General features: G+C 41.3%; 1 protein-coding gene across 2 annotated transcripts in view; it reads left to right on the forward strand.

The window, feature by feature from the left end:
* FZD3 (frizzled class receptor 3) overlaps positions 1-12,947 on the forward strand; it is a 91,508-nt gene that overhangs the window by 60,178 nt on the left and 18,383 nt on the right. The gene's annotated exons all lie outside the window — the stretch shown is intronic.

The raw sequence follows: 12,947 nt of genomic DNA on the forward strand, positions 1-12,947 counted from the left end.
GAGTGTTTTGCAGTGCAGAAGCTTCTCAGCTTGATGTACTCCCATTTGTCAATATCAGCTTTGATTGCCTGTGCTTCTGAGATCTTTCCCAGGAACTCTTTGCCTATGCCAATATGTTGCAGTTCTCCTGTAGCTATTTGATCATATCAGGCATGGGATTTAAATCCTTGATTTTTGTATAAGGTGTAAGGTAGCAGTCTTGTTTCATAACTTCTACATGTGGAGATCCAATTTTCCCTGTATCATTTATTGAAGAGACTGTCCTTTCTCCAGAAATTGATTTTAGCTCCTTTGTCCAAGATTAGTTGGTTTTAGATGGGTGGATTTATTTCTGGAGTTCCTATTCTGTTGCATTGTTCTACACATCTGTTTTTGTGCCAGTACGAGGCTGTTTTGATGATAACAGCCCTGAGGTATGTCTTGAAATCTGGTGTTGTATGCCTCTGGCTTAGTTTTTGTTGTCTAGTATTGCTTTAGCTATTTGGGATCTCTTGTGTTTCCATATAAATTTTAGCAGCGTTTTTTGTAGATCCGAGAAGAATGTCGCTGGAATTTTGATTGGGATTGCACTGAATCTGTAAATGGCTTTCAATATCATGGGCATTTTGATGATATTAATTATTCCAGTCCACAAATATGGAAGATTTTTCTGTTGTTTTTTTTTTAATGTGCGTGTGTCTTCTCTTTCTTAAAGTTTTGTAGTTTTCATCATAGAGATCATTCACTGCCTTGGTTAAATCTATTCCAAGGTACTTAATTTTTTCTGTAGCTATTATGAATGGGATTGATCTTAGAAGTTCTTTCTGAGCTACGGCATTGTCTGTGTATACAAACCCTGTTGAGTTTTGTGTGTTAATTTTATATCCTGCCACTTTACCAAACTCTTTTATGAGATCCAATAGTCTCTTAGTGGAATCTTTTGGTTCCCCTCTGTATAGAATCGTGTCATCTGCAAATAGGGATAATTTGACTTCCTCCTTTCAAATTTGTATCCATTTGCCTAATGGCCCTCGCTAAAATTTCCAGGATATTGAATAGCAGTGGTGAAAGTGGGCATCCTTGTCTGGTTCTAGATCTTAGTGAAAATGCTTCCAACTTTTCCCCATTTAATAACATGCTGGCTGTGGGCTTGTCATTAATTGTCTTGACTTTGTTGAGCAATGTTTCTTCTATACCCAGTTTGCTTAAGGTTAAAATTTTTTTGAGAGGGGATGGCATCGTGGCATAGCAGGTAAAGTTGTTACCTGGGATACCAGCATCCCATATGGGCATTGGTTGAGTCCCAGCTGCTTCACTTCTGATCCCGCCCCCTGCTGGTGCACCTGGGAATGCAGCAGAGGATGGCCCAAGTGCTGGGGCCCCTGCACCTGTGTGGGAGACCTGGAAGAAGCTCCTGGCTCCTGGCTTGGCCTGGCCTAGCCCTGGACATTGTAGCCATTTGGGGCATGAACCAGCAGATGGAAGATCTCTCTCTCTCTCTCTACCTCTCTACCTCTCTACCTCTCTACCTCTCTCCCTCTCCTTCTCCCTCTCCCTCTCCTTCTCCCACCCTCCCTCCCTCCCTCCTGCTCTAACTCTGCCTTTTAAGTAAATAAATCTTTATAAAAATTATTTAAAAGACACATAGATCTCCCATCCACTGGTCCACTCCCCTGTGTGCCCACAACTACCAGGAATGGGCTGGGTTAAATCCAGGAACCAGGACTCAGTCTAGGACCCTGACATGGGTGGTAGGAACCCAGTTACTTAGGCCATCACCCCTGCCTTCGAGGATCTGTGTTGTCAGAAAATTGCAGTCTGGAACTGGAGCCAGATATCAAACCCAGGCATTCAGATGGGACACAGATGTCCTAACTGTGTCTTAACCTCCAGGCCCCATGTCTTTATGCCAACAGCACAATGGTATTTCTCCTTGAAAACATCACCTCTTTGATCTAACCAGTGGATGAGGGAGTTATAGAAGACCAACTACCTGAGGAGAATCTTTGCCCAGGCCATTGTTGGAACTGAGAAAAATACTGAGAAGACATTGATGCAATTATGGAAGGATTACAACATCTATGACTGCATCAAGAACCTTGTTTGGGCTTGTAGGAATTCACCAAGTAAATGCCAAGATGCCATTTGGCATCTAGAAGAAGCTCAAGCAATTCGTGACTTTGAGAGGATTCAAAGTAAAAAAAGCAAAACAGATTTAATAGAATAAAAGCTTATAAAGATATAAAGAAAATATTTTTATAGAGTAATACAGTATGTGTTTTAAGCTATATTATTACAAAAGAGTCACAGAGTTTAAAAAATTCAAAAGTATAGAAAGTTATACTAAGCTAAGGTTAACTTATTGAAGAAATAAAATATTTTTTCTGAGCTTAGTGTAGCCTAAGTGTACTGCTCATAAAGTCTACAGTAGTGTATGGTAATGTCCTAGGTCTTCACATTCACTGTCCACTTGCTCAGTGACTCACTCAGAGCAACTTCCAGTCTTGCAAGCTTCATTCATGGTAAGTGCTGTCTACAGGGGCACCATTTTTATCTAATATAGCATATATTTATTGTACCTTTTCTATGTTTACCTACACAAAAACTATGTGTTACAGTTGCCTACAGTATTTGCTACTGTAACTGCTGTACCAGTTTGTAGCCTAGGAACAATAAGTTATACCATATAACCTGTATGTAAAGTAGGCTGTACCATATAGGTTTGTGTAAATACACTCCATGATCACACAACAAAATCACCTAACAATGCAATTATCCTGTCATTAAGTGACACATGACAATGTGTTTAAATAATGTTATAGATATCATCTGTACTATTAAAATATAAATGAATTTGATTATGTTTGGCATATTAGTTTATACCTAGTTATGTGCTGGAGCTGGTTCACACAGGTTCAAAAGAGGAAGCTACATGAAGCTCTCCAGGAGTCCATATTCAGGAATGTCACATTGGTAACTTTAAAATGTCCACAAGAAGTTGGCAAATGCAAACCATGGCTTCCATCCACCCAAAGAGCCAGCTGTATAACATTTACTAGCACATCTATCTTCTCTTTGATGGGTTATTTGGGCATACAATAATTTGTTTGAACAATCTCCTATTATTGGCCTATTATTTCTTTTAGATATATGAGGATACCTGGATTCGAACTTTTTTGTATCAGAATAAACTTATTAGAAGATGTGAGTCCAGGCTCAAAATGGAGGGCCATGATCCAAAGGAACCAGAGCAGTTGAGAAAACTGCTTATTGGTGGTCTGAGCTTTGAAACTAGAGATGAAAGTTTGAGAGCGTTTTTAGAAAGAGGCACACTTATAGATTGTGTGATGAGAGAACCCCCCGCCCCAAACAAAATGTTCCTGGGACTTTGGTTTTGTGACTTGTTCTAATGTTGAAGAGGTAGAGGCAGCAGTGTGTGCTCAACTACACAAGATAATGGGTGTGGTGGAACCAGTGAGTTACTTGTATAGAGGATTTGGTAAAGCCTGGTGCCATCTAACAGGGAGGGGGATTTTTGTTGGTAGTGTTAAGGATACTAAAGAATATAATTTAAGAGACTACTTTGAGAAGTATGGCAAGATTGAAACATAAAAGTTATGGAAGACAGGCAGAGTGGGAAAAAGAGGATTTGCTTTGTAACTTTTGATGATTATGATTCAGTTGATTAAAAATTGTTGTTCAGAAATACCACATGGGGCCGGCGCTGTGGCATAGCAGGTAGAGCCACTGCCTGCAGTGCCAGTATCCCAAATGGGCACTGGTTCGAGTCCTGGCTGCTCTATTTCCCATCCAGCTCTCTGATGTGGCCTGGGAAAGCAGTAGAAGATGGCCCAAGTCCTTGGGGCCTTGCACCCACGTGGGAGACGCGGAAGAAGCTCCTGGCTCCTGGCTTCAGATGGGCACAGCTCCAGCTCTTGCTGCCAATTGGGGAGTGAACCAGCAGATGGAGGATCTCTCTCTTTCTCTCTCTCTCTCTCTCTCTCTCTCTCTCTCTCTCTGCCTCTCCTCCGTCTGTGTAAGTCTGACTTTCAAATAAATCTTTAAAAGAAAGAAAGAAATACCACAGTATCAATGGACATGGTTGTTAAGTGCAAAAGGCCTTTTCTAAAAAAGAAATTCAGTCTGTTGCTAGATCACCAAGAGGCTATCGAGGTGTATCTGGTAACATATGGGTTGTGGAGGAAACTTTGGAGATAATGATGGGAATTTTGTCTGTGGTGTAAACTTTGGTGGAAGAGGAATTGTGGTGGGGGTGGTAGAAGCAGAGGAAGTTACAGAGGAGGTGATGGTGGCAATCAGGTGGTCCTGGTTAAAGTAGCAGAGGAGGCTGTGGTAGTAGTAGACCAGGATATGGAAACCAAGGCAGTGGATTGGATGGAGTAGGAGGGAGTTAAAATAAAGGAGAAAATTTTGGCAATAACTATGGTGGTGGTGGAAACCACAGTGATTTTGGAAATTATAATGGAGAACAGCAGTCAAATTATGGACCCATGAAAGGGAGTAGTTTTAATGGAGCAATCTTAGACAGTCACTTTGGTGGTAGTTATGGATCTGATGGTGCGAGTGGTGGACATGGTAACAAGATTCTAAAAACAGCAGAAAGGGCTACAGTTTTTAGCAGGAGAGAGGGAGTGGGGAGTGAGGAGTTGTCAGGAAAGCTGCAGGTTACTTTGAGACAGTCTTCCCAAATGCATTTAGAGGAGCTGTAAAATTCTGTCATAGAATGAACAATGATCCGTAGTCAGAAAAGTTACTGCAACTTAAACAGGAAACCTTACTCATTCAACACTGTCATAGCCACAGTTTGCAAAAAGTGCAGCTGTTGATGAATGCAGTGTAGTGTCAACTAGATGTTTATCTGTTGTAGCTTTGTCTTTTCATTACATCAGGTATTTGTGGTACCACAAATAAAAAATTAAGGAATTTTAAACTTTTTTTTTTTTTTAAAAAGATTTATTTATTGGAAAGAGTTTGAGAGAGAGAGAGAGATCTTCTATCCACTGGCTAAATACCCAAATAGCCATGATAGCCAGGGCTGGGCCAGGCAAAAGCCAAGAGCTAGGACCTTCTTCTGGTCTCCCATGCGGGTACAGGGGCCCAAGCGCTTAGGCCATCTTCCACTGCTTTCCTAGGCACATTAGCAGGGAGTTGGATCAGAAGTGGAGCATCCGGGGGCTGGTGCTGTGGCTCACTTGGCTAATCCTCCACCTGTGGCGCCGGCATCCCATATGGGTACCGGGTTCTAGTCCCAGTTGCTCCTCTTCCAGTCCAGCTCTCTGCTGTGGCCTGGGAGGGCAGTGGAGGATGACCCAAGTGTTTGGGCCCCTGCACCCACGTGGGAGACCAGGAAGAAGCACCTGGCTCCTGGCTTCGGATCAGCGCAGCACCGGCCGTGGCAGCCATTTGGGGAGTGAACCAATGGAAGGAAGACCTTTCTCTCTGTCTCTCTCTCTCACTAACTCTACCAGTCAAATAATTTAAAAAAAATAAATTGTGGAGCATCCGGGACACAAACCGACACCCATATGCTGCAGATGCTGGCTTAACCCACTGCTCCACAGCGCTGATCCCAAGCCTTTAAAAAAAAAGAATAAACATTTTTTTGTTCCATTTTCCATGAACTTCTTAAAGTGCCCTCATATTTCTTAAACCTCATATTTCTTAAAATGGAATTTTAAGATCTGGCTAAAATTTTGCATCTGGCTAAAAAGCCCATGAGAGCAATTCAGGCATGGAAAGCCGAGACACTGTGGCAAAAGATGACCTACAGGAAAGATCTGTGTGAGTGAGATCCCAGTGGAAAGAAGGGCATCAAAGAAGGAGGTACCTTTCTCTGAATGGAGGAGAGAACTTCCACTTAGATTATGGCCTTGTCTAAATAACGTCAGAGTTTGTGGACTCAAGAGGCTTCCATAGCCTTGGCAGCTCATGACAAGAGCCTCAGGTGATCACCAACGTTGTAAATAAGAGTATCAATTGCTAAATCAACAACAGGAGTCACTGTGCACTTACTCCCCATATAGGATCTCTGTCCTTAATGTGTTGTACTATGAGAATTAACGGTAAAACTAGTCTTCAAACAGTACTTTATACTTTGTGTGTCTGTGGGTGCAAACTGTTGAAGTCTTTACTTAGTATAGAGTTGATCTTCTGTATATAAAGATAATTAAATTGAATCTTAATAAAGAATGGGATGGGAGAGGAAGTTGGAGGTGGGATGGTTTGGGGGTGGGGGGAAGAACTGCAATAATCCAAAAGTTGTACTTATGAAATTTATATTTACCAAATAAAAGCATTCTATAAGAAATTTAAAAGGAAAAAAATATTAAAATTAGAACATTGTAGAGCAAAGAAAATAAATGTGTGGGGCAATTTAAAAAAATGGAATTGCTTGATCAAGCTGACTGCACATTTAAATTTTTGTGTTCCAAATGTTCCAAGACTATAGACCAGTAAAATAATATCAATTTATACTGCCTTTCAACAGTGAAAGTGTTTCCTAGTACCCCTAGAAGCACTTGTTTTTATGTTTGGAATGTTCATGCTTTGAAAATAATTAAATCCTCTGTTTTTCAGCCTTAAGAATTTTAAGTACATAATATATTCACATTATTCAAAACCCAAAAGCTATAGAAGTATGTAGAAAGGTCTTCCTTCTGTCCTTATTTGTATTTTCCAATTCCCCAGTGGCCCTCCTCAAGGGGACCTTGGAATATTATAAGGAATTTGTATATCCTTTCAGATATGTGCATGTACAAATGAGGAATCTTCGAAACAGTTTGTGGGAAGTGGAATTAAAACATGTCTGTTTCCATGCACAGTTTTTTCTTAGTATGCATTTTCACAAACTTTTTGAAGACCTCTTGTGTGCACAGATAGAAAAATCTTTATCTTTTAATTCTATTTTTCATGCACTTTTTAAAGTACCTTGGACAAGCAGGTATTTTCTTTTTCTCCCTCCTTTTTACTCAAATGCTAGCTATCATATGCACTTTTCCTACCTTGCTTTTGTCATTTAGCAATATATCTGGGAGCTCAATACCTTAAAAAAAAAAGCACTTTCTCTGTATCTTGTTAGGCCTTCATAACATTCCATTGACTGGATAAATCATATTGTTTTTAATATTTTACTATTGCAAACAATACTTACACATATATCATACATCATGTTACATATATCTAGCATAAATTTTAAAATAATTGCTTGGTCAAAGGGTATAATTTTTTTTTTTTTTTTGACAGGCAGAGTAGATAGTGAGAGAGAGGGACAGAGAGAAAGGTCTTCCTTTTGCCGTTGGTTCACCCTCCAATGGCCGCTGTGGCTGGCGCGCTGCGGCCGGCGCACCGCGCTGATCCGAAGCCAGGAGCCAGGTACTTATCCTGGTCTCCCATGGGGTGCAGGGCCCAAGCACTTGGGCCATCCTCCACTGCACTCCCGGGCCATAGCAGAGAGTTGGCCTGGAAGAGGGGCAACCGGGACAGAATCCAGCGCCCCGACCAGGACTAGAACCCGGTGTGCCGGCGCCGCAAGGCGGAGGATTAGCCTGTTGAGCCATGGTGCCGGCCCAGAGGGTATAATTTTAATAGATATTGCCAAATTGTCCTTTTTATTGGTTTATAAATTTACATTCCCATCCCTAATTGATATTGTTTGGTCCCACCAAAGCTAATGTTGAAATATAATCCCCATTGTGTGAAGCATTAAGAGGATAGAGACTTAATCTGACCCTGATATTTGGAGGTAGGACCTTTGGGAGGTAATTAAGGTTGAATGAGGCTGTAAGAGTGAAGTGCTAATCCTATGGGACTGTGGTTTCATAAGAAGAGTAGGAGAGCCATGAGTTAAGCTGTGTGATGCCTTCCACGTGTCTAACCCAGCAAGACGTTAGACAGATGCCTGACCTTGCCAGATACAACCACTCAAATGAATTTCCCAGCCATTAGAACTGTGAGCTGATTAAACCTTTTTTCTTTCTAAAATACTGAGTCTAAGGTATTCATTTATGGCTGTAGAAAATGGACTAAGATACCAATATATGAAAGTATCCATTTCCCTACACAATATAGTATCAGACATTTGTTTCTTACTGATAGGTTAAGAAATAGAAGCTCCATATAATTTTACTGATTTGGGCTTTTCTATTTTTTTCTGAAAATGATCCATATCTTTTGCCCATTTTTCTTTGTATTAAAGACTTCTACTTAATTAAGAGGTTTTTTTTTTATTTGGTTTGAAAGATTTATGGATTTATTTGAAAGACAGAGCTACAGAGACAGAAGGAGAGACAGTAGTCTTGAACTGCTGAGGCTGAGCCAGGCTGAAGCCAGGACCCTGAAAGTCCATCCAGTCTCCTGTGTGAGTGGCAGGAGCCCAGATACTTGGGCCATCCTCCTGTGCTCACATGGGGTGCTGACATCACGGTGGAGGTTTAACCCATTGTGGCACAACACAAGCCCTTGATTATAAAAGTTCTTTATTCAGCAGTCAGCTCAGTGGCATATGTAGCAGGCCTGAGGTGCCAGTATCCCTTATGGGTGCCGGTTCGAGTCCCAGCTGTTCCACTTTCCATCCAGCTCCCTGCTAATGTTCCTGGGAAAGCAGCAGAGGACAGCCCAAGTGCTTGGGCCCCTATACCCTTGTGGGAGACCTGGAAGAAAACTCCTGGTTCCTGGCATCAGACTGGCCCAACTCCAGCCATTGTGGCCATTTGGGGAGTGAATAGACCAGCTGATGGAAGCTCTCGCTCTCTCTCTCTGTCTCGCTCTTTCTGTAACTCTGCCTTTCAATACATAAATAAATATTTTTTAAAAAAAAGTTATTTCTTTATTATTGAGATGGACCTCTTTATATGATTTGCAACAATCTTATGGGAGTTCTTTTGTTGTCTTGGCCATTGTTAATGGAAGTTACGACTTTTTTTTTTTTTTTTTTTTTTTTTTTTTTTTGCAGAAATGTGGAGTTTTGTGTAGTCACATTTATCTCTACTTTGGTGGCTTCTAGACTTTGTATCATTGTTAGAAAGTCATTTTTCTCATTCTGAGGGTATAACATTTTTCAGCTAGAACCTTATAGTTTCCTTTTTTTTCTTTTTTGACAGGCAGAGTGGACAATGAGAGAGAGAGACAGAGAGAAAGGTCTTGCTTTTCCGTTGGTTCACCCTCCAAATGGCCTCTACGGCCAGAGCTGTGGCCCCGGGAAGGCAGTGAGGAGGGCCAAGTGCTTGGGCGCCTGCACCCCCATGGGAGACCAGGAGGAAGCACCTGGCTCCTGGCTTCAGATTGGAATAGCTCCAGCCATGGCGGACATTTGGGGGGTGAACCAATGGAAGGAAGACCTTTCTGTCTGTCTCTCTCACTGTCTAACTCTATAAAAAAAAAAAAAATACAGATTCTCATGGGTTTTGTTATTAAAGTTAATACAATGCCAAAACTCCAACAAAATACCAACATTAATATATGGGAATTAGACAATGTGATTCTAAAGTTTATATAGAAAAATAAGCAAGTTATAAAAAGAGAAATCCTGAAAGAGAAGAGAAACATATCATTAAGCTATAATGATTAGAACTGTGTTAGGGCTGGCGCCGCAGCTCACTAGGCTAATCCTCCTCCTGTGGCGCCGGCACACCGTTTTCTAGTCCCAGTTGGGGCACCGGATTCTGTCCTGGTTGCCCCTCTTCCAGGCCAGCTCTCTGCTGTGGCCTGGGAGTGTCGTGGAGGATGGCCCAACACAGACTGTGTTATCTTAAATAACAAATTCATTTACTCATACTTCTGGAGGCTGGGAGTCCAAAATGAAAGTACAGGTAGTATTGGTTTCCTCTGAAGTCTCTCTTCTTGGCTTGCAGATGGCTGCCCTCACATTCTCTGTATATGCATATCCCTGGTATCTGTCTGTCCAAATTTCCTCTTCTTATAATGTGGAAGTAATTTTTTTTTTTGACAGGTAGAGTTAGTGAGAGGGCCCAAGCACTTGGGCCATCCTCCACTGCCCTCCTGGGCCACAGCAGAGAGCTGGACTGGAAGAGGAGCAACCAGGACAGAATCCAGTGCCCCAACTGGGAATAGAACTGACGCCCAGATGGGATGCCGGCGCCACAGGCGGATGATTAATCTAGTAAGCCATGGCACCAGCCCCGGAAATTATTTTTGTATTTTATTTTCTTCCTAGTCACCTTGCTTATGATTTATAGTAGTTTTTACTTTATTCCCTTAGTTTTTCCAGGTATACAATTGTCACTTAGAAATAATATCACGTTACCTCTCCTTTCTAATTTTAGTAAGCATAATTTATTTCTTTTGTACAGTTTCCAACTGGATGGCGCTGTTGAAACATAATTAATTAGGAGGAATGGCCATAAATACTCTTCTTATACCCCAGTTTTAATGATAATATTTCTGGTGGCTTCTGGCTTTCCCATTAAACGTGATCTTGACTTTTAGAATAAGATAAATATATTTTGTATACTGACATTATTTGAATTTTATTACAATGTTTGAAAAAAAAAAGGCTATTTAAATTTATCAAGGGACCAGCACCATGGCGCAGTGGGTTAATGCCCTGGCCTGAAGCTCTGGCATCCCATGTGGCTGCCCATTCTAGTCCCGGCTGCTCCTCTTCCAATCCAGCTCTCTGCTATGGCCTGAGATAGCAGTAGAAGATGGCCCAAGTCTTGGGCACATGCAACCGCATGGGAGACCCGGAAGAAGTTCCTGGCTCCTGGCTTCAGATTGGCACAGCTCCAGCCATTGTGGTTCTAGTCCAACTGCTCCACTTCCGATCCAGCTCTCTGCTATGGCCTGGGAAAGCAGTAGAAGATGGCCCAAATCCTGGGGCCGCTGCACCCACGTGGGAGACCCGGAAGAATCTCCTGGCTCCTGGCTTTGGATCTGCGCAGTTCTTAGTCATTGCGGCCATCTAGGGAGTGAACCAGTGGATGAAAGACCTGTCTGTCTGTCTCTACCTCTCTCTCTAACTCTGTCTTTCAAATAAATAAAATAAATCTTTTAAAAAAAAAACAATAAAAATAAATTTATCAAAAGGTTTTTTTGGCATTTACAAAGATGATCATGTTTTCCTTTGGTCCAATAATATATCAAATTTATAAATAAATTTACTATTGAGCCATCCTTGCATTCCTGTATTTGGTCCTAGTATATTGTTTTTTGTTTTTTAAAGATTTGTTTATTTATTTGAAAGGCAGAGTTACAGAGAGGCAGAGGCAAAGAGAGAGAGAGAAAAAAGAGGTCTTCCATCCACTGGTTCACTCCCCAGATGACCACAATGGCCGGAGCTGGGTCCATCTAAAGCCAGGAGCCAGGAGCTTCCTCCGGGTCTCCCATGTGGGTACAGGGGCCCAAGGACTTAGGTCATCTTCAACTGCTTTCCCAGGCCATGGCAGAGAGCTGGATTGGAAGAGGAGCAGCCCGGATGTGAACTGGCACCTATATAGGTTGCTGGCACCACGGGCTGTGGCCCCACCCACTACACTACAGCGCGGGCCCCGACATATATAGTTTTATTTCATGGACTCTGTTGAGTTAGTATAATTTTATGCCTGTTGTATATAAAGAATTTGATTTTCTCTGTTTTAGGACACGTTGGAATTACATATTTTTGAGGCTAATTAGAACTTTCCTATGAAACTTCTGGGTCTCAGGCTTTTTGGGAAAAAGTGACACTTTGACAGCTTTAACTCTTACATGCTTAACTTTTCTATGTTTTCTTGAGTCAGTTTTGTTAAAACACATTCTCCTTTGTTTCCATTAATTTTCAAGTTTATCTGCATGGAATTGAGCAAAATAATCTTAAGGTTCTTTTAGTTTGGCTCTATTTGTGCTGTTTCTGTATTAACTTTTTTTTTATTTATAGCTATATCTTCATGGAGTTTTAATTTTAGTGGGGTGAACTATATACTTCTTAAAAGAAGTACAGCAAACTCAAGTAGAACTACAATGATAAACAAAAAAGATATCCTTGAAAATATTCTAGGATGGGGAAGAAAAAAGTTCATGTGGCTGTATTAATGTTAGACAAAATACAGTTTCAGGTAACGAACATTGTTAAAGTGAGTAGCTCAAGCATTCTTTTTTTTAAAAAAAAAAAAAGATTTATTTATTTGAAAGAGTTAGAAAAGGAGAGGCAGAGAGAGAGAAAGAGAGAGGTCTTCCATCCGCTGGTTCCCTCTCCAGTTGGCGGCAGTGGTTGGAGCTGTGCCAATCTGAAGGCAAGAGACAGGAGCTTCTTCCGGGTACAGGGGCCCAACGACTTGGCCATCTTCTACTGCTTTCCCAGGCCATAGCATAGAGCTCGATAGGAAGGGGAGCAGCCGGCACTCGAACTGGTGCCCATATGGGATGCCAGCACTGCAGGTGGCAACTTTACCCACTACGCCACAGTACAGACCCCAAGCATTCTTAAACTTTCATACATCTAACAGACTTGAAAGTCAAAACTGATGGAATCAGAAAGAGAATTGACAAGTTTGTAGTCATGTGGTTGATCTTGGCATGTTTTTATTAAAATTGATAAGTAAATAGCCACGTATCGAGAAGATTTGAACAAGACAAGTAATAAATTTTGTCTAATACATATAAATATTTGGTGTTCAACAAATAGAGAGTATATATTTTATTGTAGCACAAAAGAAATACTTTAAAAAATTGATTATGTCCTGAATCAAAGAAGTCTTCAGAATTTAAGGTAATAATTGCAGTCATATAGATAACACTGTGGGCAAGAGTAATTAAGCTTGACCTGCAATACGAAGAAACTTTTTTTAAAAACTTATCTGACAGGACCGATGCTGTGGTATAGCGGGTAAAGTCACTGCTTGCAGTACCGTCATCCCATATAGGCTCTGGTTCGAGCTCTGGCTCCTCCACTTCCAATCCAGCTCTCTGCTAATGTGCCTGAGAAAGCAGTAGAGGGAGACCCAGAAGAAGCT

Source organism: Lepus europaeus, chromosome 16, assembly GCF_033115175.1.
Source record: "Lepus europaeus isolate LE1 chromosome 16, mLepTim1.pri, whole genome shotgun sequence".
NCBI classification, from domain to species: domain Eukaryota; kingdom Metazoa; phylum Chordata; class Mammalia; order Lagomorpha; family Leporidae; genus Lepus; species Lepus europaeus.